This window comes from Pelodiscus sinensis, chromosome 17 (genome assembly GCF_049634645.1).
Source record: "Pelodiscus sinensis isolate JC-2024 chromosome 17, ASM4963464v1, whole genome shotgun sequence".
Classification (NCBI taxonomy): domain Eukaryota; kingdom Metazoa; phylum Chordata; order Testudines; family Trionychidae; genus Pelodiscus; species Pelodiscus sinensis.
In genome coordinates this window covers 21,922,070-21,948,622 of record NC_134727.1, presented here as the reverse complement: position 1 = coordinate 21,948,622, position 26,553 = coordinate 21,922,070, and the positions used below count along the sequence as shown (strand labels likewise).

General features: G+C 41.6%; 1 long non-coding RNA gene across 1 annotated transcript in view; it reads right to left on the bottom strand.

Annotated features, from left to right (window-relative positions):
• LOC142818723 (uncharacterized) overlaps positions 1-24,737 on the bottom strand; it is a 35,935-nt gene extending 11,198 nt beyond the window's left edge. The window contains exons 1-6 of the long non-coding RNA XR_012896337.1: positions 18,363-24,737; positions 14,388-17,917; positions 13,525-13,669; positions 12,425-12,485; positions 10,336-10,540; positions 5,434-5,506 (exon numbers count right to left, since the gene is read on the bottom strand). This is a non-coding gene — a long non-coding RNA (uncharacterized LOC142818723). The remainder of the gene's footprint in view (positions 1-5,433; positions 5,507-10,335; positions 10,541-12,424; positions 12,486-13,524; positions 13,670-14,387; positions 17,918-18,362) is intronic.
• Positions 24,738-26,553: the final 1,816 nt, after the last annotated feature.

Below are 26,553 nucleotides of genomic sequence, written 5' to 3'. Positions count from 1 at the left end.
CAAAACTCCATCATGAAAGCTCTGTCTAGCTCACTTAACATATCTGAAAAACCCACAACTAACACAAACAGAATTGGCTGGTTGTCTTATGGTCTAGGGAGGACCCTACCTAGCACAGATTCAGACATGTTAGTCTGTGCTTTGAGAAGGCTTTTCAGTCATGTTAAGATAGCTGGCTTGAACTAACATGCTTTTTTGCCCATCAAGAAAGAGCCTGAATGAGCCCAGCACTCAGCCAAGATACTAGCTCTGGGAAGTAGAAGTTTCTTCCTTTCAGAGTAAATTGGCACACATTGTCTTTTTCTTTCTATGGATTCAACACTGAAAACCTAAAACCCAAGTAAAAGAGTTTTGCTCATGTAAGAAGGAGTGAGAGGAGAATCCATCCACTGCAGAGAAACACCACCAATGCAGTATCATGCTGTACATGGCCATGAGTAGTATCTAGACCGTCTTAAGATCTCCAGTGATTATGACAATTTGCAAATAAATATGCATCATCACTTACCACTCTGCCCTCCACCCAAATAAGAGCTCTACACTACTGCATGATATGTTATTTAAATTAGAATAAATACTTGCACATTGCATGGGAGTGGCGTCTTATTATGCATGCTCTTCAGCATCCTTCCTATCTTGAATGTGCATGTGGTAAAAGATTCAGAAATGCTGCCAGTGTGATGAAACTTTTTTTAAGCTGCCCAATTCATCAGTAAAAATTCTGTCTGTGGTATTTTTTCACTTCTCCCTACCTCCTCCAATCAAAGTGATCCAAAGCAGAGTTAGGGTACTTCTAGACAGCAGCGCTATTTCAGGACATATCCAGTATCCCAAAATGGTGTTTTCCACATCTAAACAGCACGCCCGTTATTTCAAAATGCAATCGAAATAGCAGGCTTGCTATTCCAACATCCCATAAACCTCGTTCCATGAGGATTAAGGGACTTGTCAGAATAGTAGCCTATTTTGAAATTTGGCACTGTGTGGACAACACTGAATTTTGAAATAGACTATCTCAAAAAGCTCGTAATAAGCTACACCATTTGCATAGCTCAAATTGTGTAGCTTACTTCCAGTTAGCACCATTGTGTAGATGCACCCTTATTTATCACAGCATGGCCAGAAGAAATGTAAACTCAATTACTAGAACCTGTGCATACCTTAATTGCTATGAACAAAAGTCCAAGCCATATTACTACACAAATAACCATATACATACAGTGGCATACCACTGCTCCAGTTGCACCAGGTACATTATCCTGGAAAGGTTTTATAAAGATAATGAGCACAAAGGTGAAAGTCTCCACAGTCAATACTAAGATGCAGAAAACACAGTAAGTAATTGCTATATAGTTTCTATTCACTACAGTTCCATTATACAAACACATTATTCATGAAGCATTACAGCTGTAGTAGTAGCGTACTTTGTAAAAACATTCGAATCAGAAGGTGTGAGAGTAGGTGGGAACCGCAGTCAAGGAAGTCATAAGCAGTTGAGAATAGCATGTGCTCTTGTGGTTGCAGACAGAGTGGAAGGGAGGTTCTAAGCTTTTTTTTTTAATTTTAGGAAATCATTGTGGTGGCTAGACTGGTACCAGAGTTGATGAAGTGGTAGTAACGAAGACAGAAGGGACAAACTCATGGAGTGAGAATGCAGGAAGAGGATAAAAGGAAAGATCAGAACATGGAAGCAGATGGGGACATAAAAAGAAAAACCACAGGGTATATCTGTGTAGAATTTTTTCTAATTACTGTTTTGCGCCCAGTTAAGAGGCTTAAAAATGTCATAATTCTCCATCCCCAGACTGATTTTGGCTTTTTTCCATTAGGAACAGATGTTTTCTCTCTATGTTCAAACGAAGTCGAAATTGGCATGGCTATTTTGATTTAGCAACATCATCATCTTCTGAATGTCTTTGCAAGCCAACACATCTTTGTGCACCAGTATCACAGATTAATGTCTGCATAGCTCTGGAAATAACTGTGTCACAGCAGCCGAAAGCACAGGGGGCACAAAATACTTTTTCAAACAGAAGGGACGTTTCTTTCAAACACCCTCCCCCAATGATGGATCTAACAAAAGGGGAAAAATGAAGAACAAATGTGACTTGATTCTTAGCCTGCTATTTATTTGGAGTTGGATTGATTGACACCTTGCAAATTCAAGCAGAGTAAGAGGCTGCATGCAGCTGCATTACTTCTAGAGCAGAGCACTCTCACAATTCAGGTCCTGATTCCACCTTTTTTGGGGCAGGAGTCGAGAAAGGGAATAAACTGCATGAATTCTTTAAATGATGCCACTTACTTCACCCTCCACGTTGGCTCAGCTATGTTTGCAGGCACACAGGGAGCAGTCAATGATCCAGCCACCACCTGCTTACCTGTACCTATAGAAACTTAGCAGCAACTACTCTTCCCTAGCACCCACCAAGCAATGAGGAAAGGCAGGGAAATAAGAAGGTGCTCATAGCCCTTTGATCTCCTGGAAGGCATGTTACAACTGAGCCCATCAGTTTTAACCCTTTCAGTTTACTCACCATTACTATTAAGAGGCTACCACATTATCTTAGTACTGCAACTTAATATCTCCCTGGCTTTTTTCTCCTCATAGTCTGGTAGCTATCATCACTCCTTGAACTGCATACCAAAGCAGTCCCTCTTCCCGAAACAATGACCCATTGAACAGAGTCCTGCACCATGCTGAGCTCCCACTAAAATTCATTAAACTCTTCATGTACATTGTTTTTCACAACTGGGCCTTAGACTGTAAGTGCTTCAGGACAGCAATCCTGTCCTTTAACTTGTTCTTTAAAATGCCTTCAAATGTTTGGCTGCTGCAAAAATAATAATGCAGTGTTACTATCAAAAGTTAGTAATTGCTACATGAAAAAGGCCAACTCCCATGTGCCACAAGTATAAGAAACCCCTGTGATATAGAGCGTAGGGTCCTATTGAGGGGTGCCTTCCCATCCACCATTGAAGACAGTGATAGGCCCTTGGAGGCTCCCCAAACTCCCTCTTGGAATAGAGTGGTCTAACAGAATCTATGTACTGCAGCCTGCATTCAGGACAGTATGACCTAGTTACTACAGAGACAAAATGCTCCTTCCCCCCCCCCCATCTGCCTCTTCAGGGTAGTATGACCCAGTGGCCCCAGAGTTTATACACAGTTCAGTCCAGTGGCCACAGAGTCAATATGCAGTCCCCCTATGTTCAGGGTAGTATGGCCCAGTGATCAGTGGTTCCTAACCTTTTGGGGCTGCCAGGCACCCGGGGGCGGGGTCACGCATGTGCCGCATGCCTGGGGTGGCACTGAACATGCACCGGGCGCCCGGGGCTCGGCGTGCAAGAATGGCTCCAGCCGGCCCTGGTCACTAGGCGGGTGCACATAAATGCCCCGGCGGGTGCCATGGTGCCCACGGGCACCACATTAGGGACCACTGGTCTAGATACAGTACGGCCCAGCAGCCTTAGAGTCAATAGACAATAGACAAAACTCCCCCTTGTGTGGGGGTAGGGAGACCTGGGCCCTCTCTCTCCACTGGATCCCAGCCCAGTGCCCTGTCAGCAGTGGAGCGGTCCACTGCCAGTTCAGCGGGGAATCTCATTGCAACATGCTGAGCTCTCGGGGAACAATTCTCCCCCCCGAGCTACTTCCTACCCGTATCCTGTAGGAACGCCTCTCCATCTTCTCTCTCTGATCCAGAGGCTTCTACTGCAGTCCCTCTCGGCCTGACTACTGCTGTTTGGCCCACCTGTGCTTCCTCTCCTGGAGCTTGTGCAGCACCTCCTTCCCTGGTGGCAGTTAGTCCTGACTAAGCCGTTCCAGAGGCCTTTATAGCCAATCGTCAGTTGGAGCATGCCCAGCAGGGCTGTGGAGGTGTGGTCTCCTCAGGCAGCTTAGCTAGGTTAATGCCTTTGGGCCCAATATGAGGTTGATACACTCCGTCACAGGTCCAAATCCTAACCCATCATAGATGGGGATGGAGTCCCATTTCCACATGAAGTTCCAAGGACTTCATGGTCAATGAGAAAATTCATTTTTGGAAGAAATGTATATACATTTAGAAAATGGCCTGTATTTCATTATCAATTCGCATAAAAGGGGGGGGGGTATTTTAAGGAGGATCTGTGGAATCACTAGCATCGTAACCCATCCTAAACTTAAAGATTTTTTTCAAAGATTACTTGAACAAATTAAAAATGTTTATTTGAAATAAAACCCCTCACAAAGAACTGGTCAAAAGGAAATCACTTTCTGTATCTTGCCAGGAATTATCAGAGCAATGTAGACATAACCAATGAAATTCAATCAGCTGATCAGCATAGATAACACTAAGCATATAGGGTAATTCTCTCAGGGACCTTTTTCTGTGCATGATACAAAAGATTTTCTTCTCTAGTGCTTATTCTTTGCTTGGGAGTGTGAAGCATGCCCTGAAATTGCATGCTTAATAGAATTTTGAATAATCACCTGCTGCAGATTGTGATACCCCCAAACCACAGCCTCTCTTTGATAAACCCTCTTCTTATAGGATGAGATCTGATCTTCTGTCATTAATGGAGGATTTTATGTGAGGAAAATGGAAAATATGAAGATGGGATAATCATTATTTAAATCACGATCTGGGTCCTCAATTAAAGTGATATTAAAAAGCATTATAATCTTCCAATAAAGAAAAAATATGTAATCATTTCAAAGTGATTGCAATTCTTTCTAAAAAGAACAAGACAATGAGTTCATTACATTGTAAAGCTGCAACAAGTGCAAGAGGATTTAAAGATGAGATAGTGGGAGAAAGATTTTACATTTGTTTTCCTGGATCTACCTGGAATTTGCTCCTTGTCCTGGCCAGAATAAAAATTGATGGTCTAAAAATCTTAGCTCTTCTAAAAGATAAATCATCTCTGTATGGCACAGGTTAATGATTACACTTTGCTTCCAAATTGAGAACGGAATCATTTGGAACTTATGCTGTTTAAGACAGTGAATGACAGGGATAGCACAATGGAGTTAGAGGTGGCATTCAAATAAGAGGGCTTGGAGGAAATTAGGGTGAAAAGGACAGTCATGGGCACACAGACATAGGAATCACAATACTGAATTAGACATTATGGCCATCTAGTCCAGTATCCTGTCTCCAGCAGTGGTCAGTGCCAGATGCTTCCAAGAAGATACACACACACCAGAGTAGGCAGATACATTCTAGGATTATACAACTCCTAGGTGAAGTTCTCGTTGCCCTTTATATTAGCTGATATAAATAGGAATGTTTTCTCAGTGACTCTGACTTTAATCAAAAGAAAACAGCAGGACCTTGCTTATACTCTCATTTATAGAGATGAAGCTCCATTGGCTTCAAGGGAAGTACATTTGATTTACGCTGAATGGTACCTCAGCCTAGTCACAGGCTCTTGTCATTCTTTGCTTACCTAGTCATGGCTCTGTCCCCCAGTGTGACCGAGAGAGAAGGTGAGAGGATGTGCTCCTGCAGGAAAGGTCAGTCTGAAATAGGGATGTGAACAAGTAACCAGTTACCCAGTAAGCATCACCATGAACACACAGCAACCAGGTAAGGGCAGCTGTCACTCCCCCACCCCCTGAAATGGACCCCTTGGCCCCGCACAGTCACCCCTACACTTCTTAACCCCAGCCCTCAGCCCCCTGTACTGAATCCTGCTCCCCCACATCCTATGCTCTGAACCTCCTAACCCCTTCCTCTGAGACTTTCCTACATCCCAACTCTGAACCCCCCACACTCCAATCCTGTCTCCTACATCCCCAGCCCCCTAACCTAACTCCTGTACCCTCCACACACCCCACCCCTCTGCCCAGAGTCCCCCGCACTCCACCCCACACTTAAATTTCTTACAGGTACTGTTGTATCGCCACCCTATCCCCCAGGTTCCTCGAAGGGGTGGGGAGGTTGTGATAGGACAGTAGCTGTAAGAAATTTAAGTTACTTTCATCCCAGAGTAAGATATCCTGGTTTTTAAACCAACCTCTTATTTGAGGCTGTTTTATGGTTTTTGAACACCAGGGATTGGAAATAATAAATTTCTTAGGGTATGTCTACACTACCCCGCTAGTTCGAACTAGCGGGGGTAATGTAGTCATCCGCAATTGCAAATGAAGCCTGGGATTTGAATTTCCTGGGCTTCATTTGCATAAAGCCGGCCGGTGCCATTTTTAAATGCCGGCTAGTTCGAACCCCGTGCCGCGCGGCTACACGCGACACGAACTAGCTAGTTCGGATTAGGTTTCCTAATCCAAACTAGCTGTACTCCTCATTCCACTCAAAATAGAGTTCTAGAATCTATTCATTTTAGTAGTGCAATCCTAGGCCTTCTAAGAGTCTAATAAGAAGGCAGTCTTCAGACACCTCTCCTGGTACAGAGAGAACTGTGGAAAAAGAAAAGCTGCATTACGCCTGGCTTAAGTGGAGGCTACAAGCTTGTGATTGCCCTTGTGCTTAGTTTATATGTGGAATTACAAACTAGTTAAGACCTTCCTGGAGGCATGTCTCACTTACTGTAGGGTAAGTATGAAGTAACTGCACTGAAAATGATAGATACAAGTGTAAAGTCAAGAGTAGCTAAGATTAGAGTTCGATGCTTGTTAAATTTTGAAGTAGTGGCGTCAACTGAGGTTAATGGGGACATTAGAGACTGTTTTGGAAAGAGTTTGCAACATGGAAGGCCAGTTTCATCAAGACGTATGCAAGCACAACTCCACTGTAATCAATAGAGTTACTCTCCTAAATACACGTCAGAAAGGGAGAGCGCAAATATTTTGTTAATAATTATTACAAAACTTAGCAAAAGAAAGAATAAAATAAAATTAACCTCTTCTTAGGAGAGAAAGCAATTTTTCTCCCAGCTACTTTGTGAGTTAGCAAAACAAATTAAATAAATAGATTTAATGCATGTGTACGAATTAAATTCAAATATGGATAAGTACAATAACCTCCATAAAAGTGTGTTAGCTTAGCTACACTCAACTTTTGTTCAGTCTGGTTTTCTTCTCAGATGGATATTTGCTATTGAGTTAGCAGCTTAGAAACTCACTCTTTAAAAGCACAATTATAGTTGTATATTTCATATTCATAGCTGATTTTTGCAGGTTATCTGTTTAAAAAAACATGTTGGGAGCCAGCAAAAGGTAAAGCTGGATTTGGGCCTTTTCAAATCCTTCTTTTGTTCACCTTTGGTTTATCTACAGTTCCACTAAAACCAAAATCCCACACAACAGAACAAAAGTGATATTTCGGTGACATCTAGAAAGGCATTTCAAATCATCTTCTACAAATCCTCCAGCCTGCTCTGGCTGACAAAGGCACTAGACAACATGCTGTCAGGAAGCTATCTATCAATAAAATCAGAAAACCACGCTGTTCAGTCTCCTGATTTCTCAAGTAAAAATAATGCACAAGTGCACTCCATTGCTGTCAAATCAGCAGTGCTACTCATATCTCCCAGAAACAGATGCTGCTCTCGGTCTCATTTGACTAAGTGACTACTGTTTCTTCTTCTTCTTCCTATCAATATGATAGGCAAAGATAGTTCTCTGGCAACATTTGCCTGTGGCACTGCAAAATGCCACTTATGTAGCACTTTACATGTTCAGGACACTGTACACATATGATATAATTAATCCTCCTACCATCCTTTGGAATCAGATAAATAATGATCCCTGTTTTTATCGCTGGGGGAAACAGAGAGATTAAGTGATTTTCCCAAGGCCACACAGCAAGCGATTGGTAGAGCAGGGCTTAGAGCTCAGGACTTATTTACTCACCAGTCTGTGCTCCCTCCTGCCAGTTATAAACATTTGCTATACAAGAGCCCAACCCTTCCCCCACTGAAATCAATGTCAAATCTCCCACAGTCTCAATAGCAGGCTACTCTGTAACATTTCAATTGGATACAAAAAAGTTCTTCATGTTATTTAGTAGTGTTGCTGCTGTTGAATGGGTTGTGTTTAGCCACAGAAGTAGCTGCATTTTAGGGGTATGATGCCATGCCTGTATATTATTTATTACTTGTTAGGTGCTTTAGGTTCCTTCAGGATCAGAGTTGCTACATGGAAGATAAGACTGTTAAGATATTCGTTCATAGGGTAAACAACTAATAAAACACACCAAATGGTATCATCTTTAAAAGTTAATCATTTCTGCAGCAGACAAGGGTAGAGTTTGTGCAATATGGCCCCTTTCCCAGAGGCAAATTCTATGCCATCCCATCTGTCACCCCAAATGTTAAGTTCTTGAAATGCTAATGTGAAAAGGTATTAATGAAAGAAGAGACTATTATGGATTTAACTTAGATTAAGAATTGAAGGTGAAAGAATGATTCTGGCAAGGGAGTGTACTGAGAATAATTCATATTTAATTATATCCAAATCCAAAACATCTCCTTAAAAATCTCTTAAACTTGGCTGGACCCTCTCCCTGATTTGGGCCTATCCAAAACAACTGTGTTTTGCTTACAGCATGATTCACACCCTAGCTTTACTTCATGCCAAGGGAAAAGTGATAGACCCAAGACTAAAGAGAAAAGGAAGTGAGATAGAATGCAAAGGGTAGCAACTCAGCTGTGGTGGTTCATGTTATATTATATACTTGTGTATTACCTAGCACAATGGGACTCTGATCCTAAGTGGAACCTCAAGCTACTACAAATATTCAAGTAATAACAAAAATGTTGCCCTTTTAATGACTGGTTAAAGGACTAATTTGCGGGGGAGGGAGTCTTGTAAGTGCTGGAGGACGTAGTGTGGGTGATTCTGGGCTTGTGCTAATGTACAGTGTTTTGTGGCATTATGTTGCTGGATTAGTCATCTTCTGGAAGAGATGAAAATAAACCCTACTACTTTTGGTCATTAAAGAACCCAGGACCCTTTTTCCAAAAGCACGGGGCAAACAACGTGCATTTTGCTGATTTTGCAAGCTTTTGGGGGTAAGGGAACTATCTTGTCTTTGCTGTCTGTCTTTGTACAGCACTCAACAAAATGAGGACTTGGTCTGTGATGGGGACTTCTAGGCCCACTGTTAATTCAAATAAACAACATAAAACACTGATTCTTCAGGATATCAACAGTTTTAGTACTATAAGGGAGCATAACTTAAGATTCATGAACATATATGAAATGTGCATGTCAGGTGTCTTCAAGCACTGGAGAAAGAATTGAAATAGCATTTTTTGGTTACACCGTTTGTGACAACTATTTAATGAAGCCTGCGTGATACCAGTGAGTCTGTCCATCCATCTGTGAATCTGTTCAAGAACTCCTCCTAAATTATAAGAGCTAGGACCACCATATTGGTTATGCAGCTTCCTCTTAGCCTAACTTAAAGCAAAGCCAGGGTTTGATTGTGCCAGGTAAGTAGGATGTGTCTAGAATCTGATTGTTTTCCAGAACACAGAAAGGGAGAAGTCTGATAGAAGGGACAGTTATGCTCCACAATCACCACTGGGGGTAGTGAGTGCAAGGTACAGATATACTGCAGAGTAACCACAAGGGGGCAGCTGCACCAGGAAGAGAATGTCAGCTCGGGCTGAGGCTCTCCATATTGCCAGCCACTGGCCCAGGTAAATGGCCCCTCTGGCCCCAAACCCTTGGCCACAGTGCTGGATGGGAAGGAGCCCTACCCCCCATCCCCGCATCCTCATGAAGAGCCGCTGGGCAGCCTTGCCCCGGGGCATAGCCCCACAAAAAGGGGTCACCAGGTGGGGGGAGGGGGTCAGGCAGCCCTGCCTGCAAGAGGCAGCCCCACCCTGCAAGGGGCCACTGGCTGGAGGAGCCTAGACAGTGCAGACCTGGACCACCCCCTCCCTGGGAGGAGTCACTAGGATAGTGCAGCCCACCCCACCCCCCTCCAGAAGGAGCTGCCATTGGAGCAGTGCCACCCTCACTACAATGGGCAGCTCCAGTTCGTCCCCCTCCGACCTCCCAGCTCCCTGCCCTGAGCCCCCTGTCCTGAGTTGCCCTCCCCTGACTCCTGTACCCCAACTCCTCCCCCCCACAGCTTACAGTTCTATGCCCTGACTCCTGCACCCCCCCCTGCACTGAGCCTCCCAACCCTCTGCCCTGACTCCTGCATTCCCATACCTACAACCCCCTGCCCTGAATGACTTGAGTAACACCAGATAAATCTTCTAGTATTTATATGTTTTACCAGGTTTACATGATTTATAGCAGATACCTGTTTAGGTAAAACCTTTCTCAGCCAGATTCTTCTTTCAGTAATATCTATTGAACAACAACGGATTAATGTGTTTGCCTATGAAAGATTATTTGACAATCTAAGTAGCAGGTGGGACTTTCCATTTTACCTTTCACTTGCCTTCTTAGCTGTGAGGGGAATGCAACCCTCGATTTCACAGGCTTTCCCAAAGTGAAACCAGCTGCAGTCAGAGCTGAACAGTTGCAGCTTCAGCTCAGTATAAAAATGAGCTAAGCAGGTGCCAATGAGTTCTGTGTAATCAGTGTCTGATGAGATCTATGTCCCTTCTCAGAGAAGCTGTACAATAGCAATTCCTGTCATGACAAGAAAATGGACCCCATGTTTAACAGAAGGAGAAAAAAATTGTTATAGCCCAAAATGTAAAAATTTTACCCAGTAAACTGGTTTCCAAATAAATTCACAGCTAAAAAGGGTCCTGTAACACAAATCCTTACAGCATATTTGAGCATCTGCCTTTTTTGGGAGTAGAAGGGGGAACTAAAAATCTGACATTCATTATTGCAAACTTGTTGTGGAGAGAGTCAGTGGTCCCTCTAACAGATTTGAACTGTATACAATGTAAGCTTTTCGGGAGTAAGAACGGTTGTGATTTGCTTTGGTTTCAAAACTTATTACAGGTCTTATGGAAGGGAAAGGGAAATATATCTTGCTAATGAGGGAGAAAATGGCTACAGCGGACACACGTAGGTAAAGGGTACAATGCATTACTTCTGCCATCTGGAGGCCTTTCATAAAAGTGTCACTAAGTGATTTAATCTTCTCCAGGACTGTCAGAGCCAGTTAAACACATAAACTTAACGTCTAAACCGATTGCTTTCCCTCCTCCCTTAACTCATGTAGCAGTACAATGTGAGACACAGATAACCTTTTAACACAAAGCTGTGATTGCTTGTTATAGCCAAAATTTTCTCTATTATAGACCTGTCAAATTCTCTTCCATTCCCTCCTCTCTCCCCTCCCCCTGCCCAGTCACACGGGATAAAGGTAAAGACACTTTATTGTAACTCTTGCTCTTTTCTGGGAGCTTTAGCTGTTTGACATTGGAATAACAGGCAACTGGGGAGGGGAGAGGAAGTGGGGAACCTTCCAATACCCATACAAGAGCAAAGCTGTATTCAGAAGCTGAGTTTTGCACATTATCTTTGCTACAGCCAAGATTTAGGTTTACATGTTTCCTTATCATTAACACTGATGCATGACTGTGATTATATTGCTCTTTTAATCTGGCACAATTATTAATATACTCACTATGGCAACTCAATGTTGCCTATCAATAAAGAGTTATATGCCCACTGATATTTTTACCATTTAGTTTAAGTACAAAAGGTTTAATTTGTGATTCTGAGTACTGGGGTAGAATTACTGTCTCTAGCTCATAGATAACTGAGAGGGAGCAGTGACTTAGTCTTCAAGGCATCTACAACCTCTGTGCAAAGGACAGACTCCTTAAAACAAGAGGTGTACTGTGGTGTGATGTTTGGATCCAAATCTAGACTAGTTTGGGGTGCTCAGAACCATACTTTTATAGTGATAAGGTGCCATCCATTACAATATAGGTATGTCCTGTATTTCTCTCAGTTACAAAAGTGTTTGACACTAGCATTTTTGGTCATGGTAAATTCTAAGAAACATCTACTTCATGTGGCTATTGTGAGGCTTAAGTCATTAAGTAAAACACTTTTTCACCCTTGGTCAAAAGACTTGCCTCTAGTACAAGATATTTTAGTCATAATAAAGAAGCCACGGGATGAAAATTTACCTTTCCTCCCATGCTGATGGCATTATCCACTTGCCTGTGCATCTGTCTTGAAATAAAGATTGTGATTTCTGTGTCTATGCCAGACCGCATGCTATCTGGATTCATAATCTGTAAACGGCTAAGCAATATATGCCACATAGACCGAAGCTATCAAAGTAGCAGAAGCTACTGAACCTCATGTAAATACATTATTGATTTTTCTTCCTCCAGATGGTGCAATTCAGAAAAATTGTTTTTAAATTATGCCTTGCAGAGATGCTAAGAAGTGCTGCTAATAACAGGCATATTTCAGGTGAACACTGACCTCCTTTTCCTCCCCATCAAGCTAAAGCATCACAAGAGCTGCCAGTATTTTATATAAATTACCTGCAGTGCACAAATGTAAACTGGAGACAACTATTTAATTGGAACTTGTTACCTCTTGCCCACTGTTCTTCTGCGCTTCCAATGGCATTCAAAGATGGCTGCAGAAAGCAACTCTGATGAATTGCAAAACACAGCAATTACAGTGCTGTTTTATTTCTCAAAAGAAAAATAACTAAATGCCTGGACTATGCATTTCAGCAACATACCTGACACATGAAATATGAAATAACTGGGCACATTTCTCCTTTAAAAGTGATTCTTTGGATTTCATTGAGCAATATGAAAAATCCACTAGCTGGGAGCAGAAAGCAATGTCCCATTGTCAGCCCTCTGAGGCAGATGTCACACAATGCATAACAAAAGCCACATAATGTGCTAGAGAGGGTCCCGAAGCACCATTTCCATTCTCACTGCGACAGCATGCAGCACAAAGTGTCAGCTATATTATTCTAGCCCAAGGTTGGGGAATCTTTTTTGGGTTAGGGCCTACACACAAGTGAGAAACAAAAACACAAAAACAAAGAAAACCCCAACCCTCACCCCAACTGAGAAGGAGAAAGACACTTCTTACATTCCCCTCACACACCAGAGCCTAGATTTTGTGTGTTCCAGCCTTGAGGTCAGGACTGCAGAGGTGCTGGAATGCAAGACAGAGGCTGCATCTGGCCCCAAGTCTTAGGTTTCCCTATCCCTGTTAAAGCAGCAAGGAGTCCTGTGGCATCTTATAGACTAACCAAAGTGTTGGAGCATAAGCTTTCGCGAGCAAAGACCCACTTTGTCAGATGCATGCATGTCCCAAGTGCATGCATGTACATGCATCTGACAAAGTGGGTCTTTACCCATGAAAGCTTATGCTCCAACACTTCAGTTAGTCTATAAGGTGCCACAGGACTCCTTGCCGCTTTTGCAGATTCAGACTAACACGGCTACCCCTCTGATACTACCCCTGATAGTAAGTCGTCGTTTAAAAATTACTCATTTTACTTTCCTGTGGCCAGAGCTAGATTCTCATCTGACTAGTGTAAACCTGGTGTAACTCCATTAAATTCAGTGGAGGTATACCACAATCTTACCCAATTGTCACCAAGATCTGAATCTGATCCCCATTACTGATCTCTAAATAGATAGGAATTTTTCCTTTTTGGTACTTACTTCACTTTGGATAAATTCAATCCAGAATATTCTGTTGCTGTTGGCACAGTCAATGGTTTGATTGGTTCATTACCAATTGAAATGAATAGAGAGACATCCACTGATTTCAATAGCAGCTGAACAGGCCCTTAATCACCACCTTCCTCTGAAAAACAGAGACGATGTAAAAATGGCATAGGGTGTTTCCAACCCATCTCAGAAAACAGCAGCTATTTCTGGATTATAAGGCCAGACCTAATTAATAAGCTAATATTACTTTACTATGATTGTAGGAAAACACTTGTACAATCCCTGAAGATAGCAAAGCAGATTAGACATTATGCTTAGTCCTGCTTTCATTTTCCATTGAAAAGAGTGAATGTCAGATTGGATCCATTTCTAAGAAAGTAGAATAGTGATAGAGATGTAGCCATGTTAGTCTGGGGTAGCTGAAGCAAAATGCAGGACAATGTAGCACTTTAAAGACTAACAAGATGGTTTATTAGATGATGAGCTTTCGTGGGCCAGACCCACTTCCTCAGATCAAAGGAAGTGGGTCTGGCCCACGAAAGCTCATCATCTAATAAACCATCTTGTTAGTCTTTAAAGTGCTACATTGTCCTGCATTTTGCTTAAGAAAGTAGAGGCTTTGTTTAGCTGTCTAAAGAAAATTATAGCCATTTTATAGGTTGATCAAAGTTAGGTTAAGTTAATATGATAATGCCACATCAATACAAATAAAACATATAAGCCAACATCCTTTCTTCCAAGGGACTTCCAATTAGGCTGACTAAAGTTTTTCCATCAAAATTCTTCTTTGGGAAAATGAGGTTTTGATTATGGGAAATATTTCTTTACAAATCTGCAAAAATATTTTTACTTACAGGTCCATCCTGATTGTCAAATGCCATTATAGTGCTTGCTGCCCCCAGTCTCCTGTATGGGATCAATTTGCCAGTCAGACTATGCTATGAGGTCCCTTCCAGTCCTAGTATTCTATGAACACACTATGACAGAAGACACTTATGATATATTGTAGCTGTTCAAGAAGGGAACCCAATGTCTCCCTCATGGGAGATATGGTCCTGTCAAGCAACCGAGTCCACAGAAGGGAATGTGGGCATGAGGTACCACAGAACCATTTCTGAATTATTTTTTGCCAAAGAGTCTAAACATTTTACTGGGAAATAAAATTATTCCCCAAACAGCTCTAGCTTTCAGCCTGGGGAAAACACAGTGATGAGGACACGGAGAGAAAAGTGTGGCCAAGGGAAAGTATTTTCATTTATCAATGCTACTGTTAAGGTCTTGTTCTGAAATATAACTGAAGAAGGATTGAAAAGGTGATCAAGAGTCAAGGTGAGAAGATTGTAGAAGAGAACCAACAAATCAAGGAATTCCACAATTGGCTCTACAGTGTACATGGCCATTAGGAACTCCACAGCAACCACAAGGATAGAACCCAGATTCTACTCCAGAAAAACACAAGTGGGACAACCACTTCTGTTAAAGGAGAAATTTTGTTAGTGAGATATGACCAGGCCTGCTGATGGTGGTGGAGATAAAAGGGGTAATTGCCCCAGGGCCTGACAATTCAAAAGGACTGGGGCACTAGCTGCCAAAAAAGTAGTGGTGTCCGGAGCCCCGGGCCCTTTAAATCGCAGATGGAGCACTGCGGGGCACAATCTGGGCATCTGTGAAGGCTACCAGCAGGGAGCACAGTGTGCCACACTCCTGGGCAGCACTTCTGCGCAAGGCCCTGCCCCCAGTGGGAGTGTGAAACCACCCCATCCCCCACCTGGCTCAGGAGCCTGGCAAGGCTGTCAGCCCCACTGAATACAGAATATGATACACAGTTCATCACTTCTGATTTCCTTCAGTAGCGGTACACACAAAATTTAACAGACAAATCTCAGCCTCCAGGATCTGCCAGTTCTTTATAATCTGCTTTGTAAAATGTTTTGGGATCCTGCAGTATCAGAGGCACTAAATACATGTAATTTTATCACCACTATTCTATAAAGGAGAGACTGATTTTTAAAATTATTTTTTCAAGGCAATACCACATTGATGCTTTATTAATTTCCTTATGTCATTTGATGGAACAGTGGAATTATGTAAATTTGACTGAATCAAAATAAACTTAAGGCCTCTCTCAATGAAACCTTAATAAATGTCACATCCGATATGTGAATGCTCCAAACCAATGTTATCCTGTATAATTTATCATTACTCTAGCTTCATGAACACTGTCAGCACTACTAAATATATACCCACTGATGATCAACATTTTCTCCTTTCATAAATGATATTCAGGATTAGTCTTTACACTGAAGTGATCACATAATTGTTGAGTTTTTTATTTTTTTTCTCTGATGGGGACTGATAACTCAAGTAATTTTTTTTAATTATCCCTAATTTTTTATCATTCTGATAAGAATTAATTGGTTAGAGATATTTCATTTTATGGAAAAGCACAGTGTATGGCTCAGGTAATTGATAATGACATATGAAACATTTTACTTCAACCCCACTGATCTTAATATGATCCAGCTACATTGCTAATAAATGATACCCAAAGATCGCTGTGTAATTAAGAAACAAGTCATGTAGATAACTCTCCAATTTTACACATTTATTTCTTAAGATTCTATCACAGGTAATTCTACTAATTCTTCCATCTACTTCCTGGTAAGTCTACTGAAATATCCAGGGAAGATGAGGAATTCTGTATAGATGACTGTCAAGGGATGCCTCCCCTCGGTCAGAATCTCTCCCATACTGGCCCAACGGCTCAGTCTTTAAAGTCCTCTCCTTTCGGGGTAAGATACAGCCTCTTGGCGCAGTCTTTGGAGTTCCCCTCCCTCAGGGTAAATACGGCCTTGTGACCTAGTCCTCAGGCCTGTCGGCTCTCCTGGATTCTGGGGTGATGCAGAGGGAGAGGATGGGGGACCCGGGCCCTCCTGCTCCACTGGGTCCCAGCCCAGGGCCCTATTGGCAGTAGCTTGGTCCACTGCCTGCTCAGCAAGGGGTTCCTCCCCGTAACCTGCTGAGCACTCGGGGTACTGTTACTCCCTGTCCTGGGCTGCTTCCTACCCCCCCGCCTTTCCCCCACGGTTGTACCTTTCCGCAGGCTCCAGGCCCAAGGCTGGCGCAGCAGCCAGGGCGGTCGCGTCGGTCCCAACGGCAGGGACCCTTCCAGGTTAGGAGCTGGCCTTGTCAGTCCTTCCCCTTCTGCTATCAGCCACAAGTGAGCTGGCTCAGGACCTTTTATGGTGTGGCTCACCAGTGAGCATGCCTTGCAAGGCCGTGGGGGAGGGGCAATCTCCACCAGCTGGATCCTCTCAGCCAGCTGGGCCCTGCCCATAGGCTCACTTATAATGTGGGGCAGGGCTGCCCCCATCACAATGACCTTCACCCTACAATTGCAATGATGAAATTCTACATAAAAGGGCACTGAGATTGCTGGATCCTCCTTATGGGATGGGAAAATCACTTTCTAGAGCCAAGAAGGAACGGGGGATAAAATCATGTCGCTCATAAACATAAGAATGTCTTAATACCAAGTAGGCAGCATGCTGAAGTTGTAGACCATTTGCTCATTTTGGCCCTGGACAGTCACTAGTTATAAAAACTTTAAACTTTCTGATGGGGAAAGTTCTCTAAAGTAGAAAGTGCCACACAATTGATTTTTGGCCATGGAATTTATCTTTATTATTCCCTGTAGATTTGTCTTGTAGTTAATAATAACAGTTTAACTCTGGATTAATTAAAAACAACAGCAGCAGCAGATTTTGGATGAGAAAATACCAAATGATCTGTGAAGAGAATAATATATGAGACCATTCCTTTTTTCAGTGACTGATAGGACCCTTGCTAAGTAGAATGAAGTGACTGCTGCATTTTCCATTTTTCAGATGAGCTCAGAATTCAGGATCCAAACACATCAAGGTGACTCATCATTAGATAGCCTTATACAAGCCACTTGTCCCAAGTAGTTTGACTAAGTTTACCTGCCTTGCAGCACAACAAACCTGAGCTTCATCAAATCAGGAGAAAATTTTGAAACTGAAGTCCCTTCACTGAAGGTGCTCTTTCTGCAGATCCCTCTACATCACCTCAGAATCATTAGGTTTGTATCAGAATATATGAAACATCAACTATTTGTCCTTCAAGCCACTTACAAGGTCCTTCATGACCTATCTCCACCCGATGCTCCACAAAATGGCAACTCACATTTCTGATTGGCCCACGATGCCAGCCTCCATCACCCACTTGTTAAATTTTCAAACATGTACCTTCCTGCTTTCCTCTCTGGTGTGTCTCATCCTTGCAGGGTATTCTCTGCAAACACGTGCATTGCCATTTCATTCTCCATCAAATCCCTCCTTAATGTTCTCCTTCACCATGATGCCTACCAAGAGAGAGAGAGAGAGACTGTTGGGGTGCTGAGACCACAGTCTTTTTGTTTCTTTGTACTCTTTTGTAGGTCTTTGTCCCTCTCTTAGCCTGCATGTACATTATAATCATTCTTTGGCAGGAACTGTCTTTGTTCTGTGTTTGCACAGTCCCTATCACAATGGGCCCATGGTCAAAGCTCTTATTCACCATAATACAAACTCACCACCTGTTTTCTTTTTGTAAAAGAAAACTAAAGCTAATAGACCCAAAAGAATAAGGGTTTAAATTGTTAGCACCCCACACCTTCCTATATTTGAAAAATAATCTAAGCTGGTGAGTGTTCAATAAAGAGTTTTCCTGATATTTGGACCTCACCACCTCCTGGCAGGATGTTACATAAACAATGCCTGAGAGACAGGGTTTATGCTCTAAGTAAAAAAAAACTAGCATACATTTACCATGAATACACAGATCTTCACTGCTCCCTCAGTTGAGGTTGGTGTTTTTAGGTGGAGTAGAGAAACAGGGTTTTTTCATATAGCACCATCATCTTATCATAATTGACTTCTCTTCAGGCCAGCCTGAGGATTTTTGCAAGGCTTAGTGAATTTTTTTTTTAATTCTCCCCCAAACTTAACTACTTAACAAGAGATGTCACAGTAAGAATATGAGGACTATGTAGATATTTGGCAGTCCCAGCCCTACACACCAGGGGACATTTGAAGAAAGGAATGCTTACACCAGGTCTAGATTTCACAGCCTTCTGGAAGATATTAAGAGACCTGTATATCATTATATCTGATCAGATTTCAGAACAGTCCCTACATATTCTGAGCCAGATCTGAAATTTGATTACTAAAATCATGGAGACATTAATACAACTGAGCAAATATGGATTCAGAATGTACTAAGTAATTTAACCTCATTTTTTGTTTGTGAGTTGTCCACTTGGAATTATAATAATCCTTGATCAATAACTACTTTGAGAAGTTTGTGGAAAATATTCAATATCCAGCATTTGAGCTATGTTGGTTAGTGTGGATCAAACACCTGGAATTGTTTCTTTATTTTAATCAGATGAGCATTACATGTAGAGTCTGCTGTCTAGTGCAAATATTTGCATTTGAGTTTAAAATTCATTTTGTGAATATTTATTAAAACGAGCTTTTTCTATGAACTTTCCTGCTGGAAATGCAGGGAAAGTGAATACAGCATGGAAAACCATCGGGGAAATGAATCTCCCCTTTCCCCCTCCCCAATCAAACATTAAGGGAAAGCAGTTTGAGATAGAGAGTCAACGGTGTTCACTCAGTACTGATTCCCCTCATCCCCCCACACCTACTTTTTTCACTCCTCTTTTGATGACAGTAGTAAAGATCACAATATCTGTGAAACTAAATGTTTGTCTCTTTACAAAACTATCACATGGAGCCATGTATTTATATTGCTGCTCAATGGGTTTTAAATAATTTAGTTATAAAACTGAGTGCCAAGATATTGTAGATTCTTAAGTACTATACTATTTTAAATGGAGATTTTTTACTATAACTATAGAAAGTCAAGCTAATTTATAGTGCAATCAGATTTTAAAAGTGAAAATAAATGGTTTAAAATAGCAAATTATGAATATATTTAAAGAATTTTAAAAAAGGTGAAACAAGAATATTTGGAGAATAAAAGCCTTGACTCTCAACAAAATGTGGCAAAAGGCAGAGCTGTGCTGACTGGCAGGCACACAGTGTTGTGTGTACCTTCCTGAGTAGAACAAGAAAAGCATTTATCTATCCAGTCTTCATGGACATTTCAGTTCAATCATAATATATGCGGAGTGTGTCTATATCCACACTGTACATTAAGAGGAAGCAGACAAGATAAATAACCTGATACAAAAGATATCACATTACACTAGATATACTGTTCAGCAAAAAGCAGTCAATTTAAATGCACACACTCCTTTGAAACAGCAACATATACAAAGACTGGAGGATGACTCAGTCACCTATAATCTCCTAACAAATATTATGAAGAATAAATTTGTATATTTCTATTTTTATCCTTCCATATTTAAAATTTGATGAGCTTATTTTTCAAGGAATATATAGAGAAATGTAGAAAATACAGTGCTCTAACAAATATGTTTAGGATTGGTGATTATAAATGTAGCATCTAAAGTAATTCAGAAAACGTTTAGTTTTGAAATTCTGATTATTGTGTAAGTTACATGTGCAATGAAGATGATATGGTGTGTGACCTCAATATCAAATATTATTCTTCCTGCCCTTAACCAAAGCATATAGCTCCCAAGACACAAGCAAGCCATCTCCCACTGTTCCAATTCACCACACAGACTAAGCAGTAGAAAATATATTGTAGGGAGATAATCCTGGGTTGGCAGATGAATTGACTAAATAGCCTAGTAATAGGTCTTTTCATATCTGCTATGATTTTTAATACTAATCCATATATCATACTTTAGACATGATTTACATTTTTTTCCTTTGGGTCTTTGAAGTGAAGAGACACTTCTGCAAATCTAAATACTACATCACATTATTGAAATCTTAAATACTTTGCTACTCCCTTTTGTACTTCCTTGACACTCCCAATATCCTTAATAGTAGAATAAAAATAATAGATTCTTGCTGAAAGTAATCTGATAGAAGAAGAAAAAGATGTATTTGCCCATAAGAGGAGATGAAATAGTCATCTTATCCTGGTATCTTGCTTCCCTGGGGGACAGATGTAAGTATTCCCTAAATGGTACCAAAGGGAGCCCATACCCACAGAAAGAGCCACATTTACTACCCACAGAGCCACCAAGGAGTGGGAGGAAACAGTGATCCAGGGCCCACTGGTGATTTAAAAGGGCCCAGGGTACCACCACTACCACAGCAAAAGCAGCAGCCAGAGCTCCAAGCCCCTTAAAATTACCACTGGAGCCCTGCATGGCACAGTCCAGCAGCCCTGAGGGCTGACTGCCCCTTCTGCCTGAGATCCCACCCCATCCAAAGTACCTGGAGCCAAGCCCTCTTCTCCACCCCTCCCCATTGCTCAGAACTACCCTGGATTTGTGTGTAGAGTTTCTGTGGATGCAAACCAACCAGTTTGAACAAGGTGAAATTCAGACCTGTTAAAGAGAAACAGGCTTGATCCTTTCAGGTCTGTCTGGGCCTCAGTGCCTCGCAGATTTTGTCCTTAGATATTGTTGGTGTTCATCAGTAGTTTATTACATACAACTTGCCCCCATAAGCCTATCCAGATTGATTTCCACTGCATTAGATAACATGCAAGTGCTGGTATTTGCAAAAATAAGAGTTTACTTGCAAATCTAGCTACTTTACCTCTCTCTCACTATCAGAACAAGGAGTTTTACTGTCTCTCATTTTTATTCCGATTACCAAAAAAAGGGGAAGTTTTAACCCTCATGGAACAAGCCAAACCGCTCAAGTTACTGAACCTCCATGAACACTGCTCATGGTATTTTAAATGCAGAATGAAAGCATGTACTTGCTCACTAAAAATACAAAATGCCTTTCAAGCTGGTTGTTATGACCACCAATGCTAACAGTAAAACATTATGTAGACAGTAAGTGACACTGTATAAGGTTTATTTTATCAGAAATTCTGTCTGCAGCTTTGCAGATATAACATTTAAAGCAATACCATGCTTTAGGAAGTAGTCATATGGATACCCACACTTTGGGGGACTATTGAACCCTTGAGATATGAACCCTAAAGACCAGTGAGCTGAAAAAATGGCCTCATTTACCATTGAGACACCACATTTAATTATACATTTGCTTTTAACACCATACCACCCATTCCACTTTCTTACCACCAATATTACTGCACAACACACACTTTCATTACCTACCACACCTCCCAGGATATTTAGGAGATTTCTATCTTTTCCTCCCCAGGATGCAAGTTTTTGCAGGTAAACCCCCTCCAAATGGGAAACAAAATTATAGGGCCACTGAAAATGTCAAGCATCAGAACATATTGACTCATGGGGATCTAGAATTAAAGATAAATCTCTGATGACAGAGGTGACAGCACTTTCAGTAAATCCCTGTCCTTAAGGTAAAGACTGTTAGACAAAAAAAAAATGCCATTATATGGTATCTCAGAGATTAATTATTTCCTTCTCCAAAACTTATTTGTTATCAGGAGTCAGAATAGAACCACAGCTGCAGAGTCTTTCTCTATATAAATCAACAAAAATCTTTCCTAGGTGTCTCTCTGCTTAGAGTCCACTGCTTCCATGTGTAAAACAATACAGTTCTCATGGGAAAGTACTATTGAGAACAGGAAGTTAAAGGTTTTAATTACACATCCATGTAACATGGGTACTAACACTCTTGTTACCCATTATTTACAGTGGGCAGTGCCCACAATGTTGTAAGGATATCACGAACATAAAACAGCTTAATCACTACTATAAAGACCTTGCCCTCAATAAAACAGAAACATAAATTATTAGGGAAAGGGATTCCACATTCAAGCAAAATGTTAAGTTCTTTATTTTTGGGGGGGAGAGTATTTTCAGTTATGAAGGCAACATATCTAGTTAGAAGGGCTATGGTAAGGGGTGGAGAATAAACATGAACAACAAAATTTAAAAAGGCAACATCATTCAGAGATAGGGGAGCAAAGAAAGGGAAGGATGAAGAGGAATATGGAGACTAGGGAAGGGAGGATGGCCATGGAAGGAGAGAGCTTTGGGAAGTCAGTCAGCAGACCAAATAAGGACTGCCGTTCAGATTGTTCTAATGCAGAATGCTGATGTCTCCAGTTTCCTGGTCATCTAAAAAATATGGATACCAGGTGCTTCAACTGGACCTCACTATCCTTAGTAGCTGTTGCTTACCCTGGAAAGTCTCTGGAAACTGGGGCTTCTCTCTCTCAGTGGGAAATTTTGCTCCGCCTGTGCTAGCCCTTGTGGCAGGGGAAAGAAGGGCTTTTGTGGTCTGGAACCCCTTAAAGGAGATTGTCCCCAGATGCAGTCCCTCTGCTCTGGAAGATGATAGGGAGACCCCTGGAAGGCCTCATCGTCCACCTGATGCAGCAGCAATGTCAGATTGCACTATGGATATTCCCCAGCTGTGTAACTGCAGGATCATTGGGCCAAAGGGTGGTTCAGTCTCCAAACCCATTCACCCAGTGGCCTTTCAGCTAAGATCACCACATTGGCTCTGGTGGTGGCTTTTATATTGTAGGCACTTTGCAATAAAACACTACAATGGTTAGTACGGGAAGTACTGTAGTCATTTGCTCACCCCGGCACCTACCTTATGCCTACCTTCAACAGATTGAATCTCCAGCCAAGTCAAAGTCCAAATGAACACCTCTGGGTTTGATAAAGTCCAATTGAACAGCCTATCTGCCCTCACCAGTCTCTTCACATCCCCTTCTTGTGGATTAAACTGTTTAGTGAGTAGTTGGTGAGGGAACTTGGACCTTGCCCACTCTGCTCCAACTTACAACACTTGAGATTTGCTGCCATTTTACTGGGACTCTTCCCATTATCTTCACCATTACCTCAGGATTAAAGTTCTCAGGTTCTTTCTCCTCCAGCTTACACAAATGTAGACTGAACCAAACTCTAGTTATCCCTCAAGTTATTTTGGCAAGAAAAGAACACACTTTCTTGCTCTTCAGCCGGGACTGGACCTGCCAACGCCCTGCAGCAGCTTTCATCTGAGCCTGATGTGTGCTGATTGGCTACATCCATGAGACCTGAAGGAGCCACCTGCACTGTTCGTTCCCTGGGGTGCAGGGTGGTATGGCCTCCTGTCACACACACTTTAGCATAGTTAGCTTCCATTACCTGAGCTATCTAGTCCCCCCACCACACTGACTTCTTCAAATCCCATTCACTACAACAGCTGGGAAAGTGTTCTAGTTTTTATTTCAGTGAAAGAGGTTTAGAGCAAAATAATTTATTTAACCAATAATTTCCACTCAGTCGCACAAGAGTCTCCCTTGTCCCTACTTTCCACCAAAGAACTGTGAAGCATCTAGGGGTAGTAAAAAAACTAAACTAAACTAGACTCCTCTTAGTTATTGAACTAAACCAAAACTTTTCAAACCAGCATTTTAAAAAATCCTGGTTTGGGGTAAGGAGCAGAAGAGTAGAACAGAGATAACTACAGGCCTTTGATTAAAAGGTAGACATTTCTTGTTTTTCTGTGACAGCCTGAAGACAGTTTTCTTTCCAGACATAGTGTCTCTACTTCATGTTCTTTTTCAATCTGTGTTGCATTGGCCAACAACCAGAAGCAGTTTCCTTTTGGAAAACAATTGGATTTACATTTGTTCCTTTACATACTGGAAGTCTAACTCTCTTGTACCTCTTCCAGTTGCATTGCCACTAGTGCTGCTTTACTGGTAGGAACAATGGTTTAGACATGGAGCTGGCATTTTTTCCATTGTGCTGCTTACCTCTTCAATATATGGTGGCAAAAAAGCACCAGTGCCTGGTCTAGCCTACCTCTCCCAAGTTGTCATGTAGAGCTGCACCTGCAGTTGGAGATCTTAGGGAAAAGTTTGCATCAAGTCAAAGCTCTGAAGAGTAGTTTTAAAAATCCTCACATAAGTCAGACATGACCACAATGGCTTACCATGTCATGAGGGTCTGGTGAAAGGAGTTGGTAGTCTGAGTCCAGTTCCTGCAGCAGCAGCTGCTCTTTTATAGTAGGCCAGTAGATAGACCAGTAGAGAGCTACTTTTCACCAACACTCAATGTGCTTGTGCACATGCACATGCACACGCACACACACAAAGAGGAAGTGCTCCCCTAAATCTCTAAAAGAATGTCTACTACATGGATGTCCGATTCTCTCTCTCTTTTGCTCACACACACACACACACACACACACACACACACACACACACACACACTATTATTTATTCATTTATTTCTAGAAGTAGAGCACTTTATATAATCAGGGCTGATGACAGAGAGGGGCAAAAGGGGCAGCTGCCCCAGGGCCTAGAGCTTTAAAAGGGCCTAGGACTCCCACAGTTCCCTTGGCAGCAGCCAGAGCCGTGGGCCCATTAAATTCGGCACTGAGACCTGACTGGGGGAGGCTAACCCTCCGGACCCATCCTTTCCACCCATGGCCCCTCCCCTTCTTGGGGCCTGGAAAAGTCTGTCCTCCACAACGGTGGAGTCAGCTATGTTAGTTTAGGTCAAGAAGTAAAGTAAAAACATAAGCAACTGAATAAAATCCACATTTTTAGGTAGAGCAAATGCTAGTAATTTACTGCTGTGCTTTTGAACATGATTGTTATTGATGAAGCTGCCTTGCACTCCATTCTTTCCTGCAGCTCAAGCTGTATTGCTACAGTAGAAGGCGCATATCTGTATTTAAAAACCCACTTTTCAAAATTTCAGAACAGTTTTAGTCATTCCAGGTTGTTATTAATTACCACCCTCATTTATTGTACATTTCCTCATTGTACAGGGCGATTTATGAATCTCTGTATTGCCTGCAGAGGCAAGCAAATCTAGACTCCTTGTTTGACAGGTAGAGGGGGATTTATGGGGCATCCTGAATAAAATGTATTATGTTTACTCGCTAATGAGATTTATTCTGGTATTTTGTTTTATTTATAGGGCATTGATTCAGAGCCTCCACAGCCATTAAAATGATAGCTTTTATCTGGCCAATTTAAAATATTTAAAACCCCTTCTTAGAGCTGTTAAAAGGAGAAAGCTAAATGCATGCAGGGAAAGAAAAGTTCAGCTATAGAACCAATATAGAGAGTTACAGATAAGTAACTTCTCTCTTTGAATGTGCCTGCATAAACTCATTTGGGTTTAGGCATGAATATTCAAAACACACTCTCAGAAATTTGACTGGAAAATTCCAAGAAAGTCAGAGACTTCAATAAGCATCCAGAAATTCAGATGTTTATCCACAGAACAAACTCTTTGGGCCTGAGCATAAATGAGGATACTTCTATGCTGCACGCTAATTTCGAAATAAGATACTCTGGAATAGTTATTCCAAAAAAGTTTATTTTGAAAGAGCAGGGAAGCCTCAAAATTAGTCCGAGGCAGACTTCCCTAATGTAAATGTGCTATCTCGATTTAGAGCCCCAGGAGGCACTGGGGAGGGGCTATTTCGAAATAGCAGCAGTGAAGCATCTAAACACGCCTTATTTCAAAATAGGCATTTTCCTCATAGAACGAGGTTTACAGATTTCGGTATAAGCCCTCTGTTATTTCGAAATAACGCTAGTTATCTTGAAATAATAGTGCAGTGTTGTAGATGCACCCTGATATATTTGCTTTTTTTTTTTTTTTTTTTGACTGCTGCTGCACATTGAGTGGATGTTTTCAGAGAACTATCCACAATGACTCCAAGATTTCTTTCTTGAGTGGTAACAGCTAATTTGGATACCATCATTTTATATGTATAGTTGGTATTATGTTTTCCAATGTGCATTAGTTTGCATTTATCAACATTAAATGTCACCTGCCATTTTGTTGCCCAGTCACCCAGTTTTGAGAGATCTTTCTGTAGCTCTCCACAGTCTGCCTGGGACTTAACTATCTTGGTTAGTTTTGTAATGTCTGCAAATTCTGCCACCTCACTATTTACCCATTTATTACTACCATTTGTTTCCTACCTTTTAATC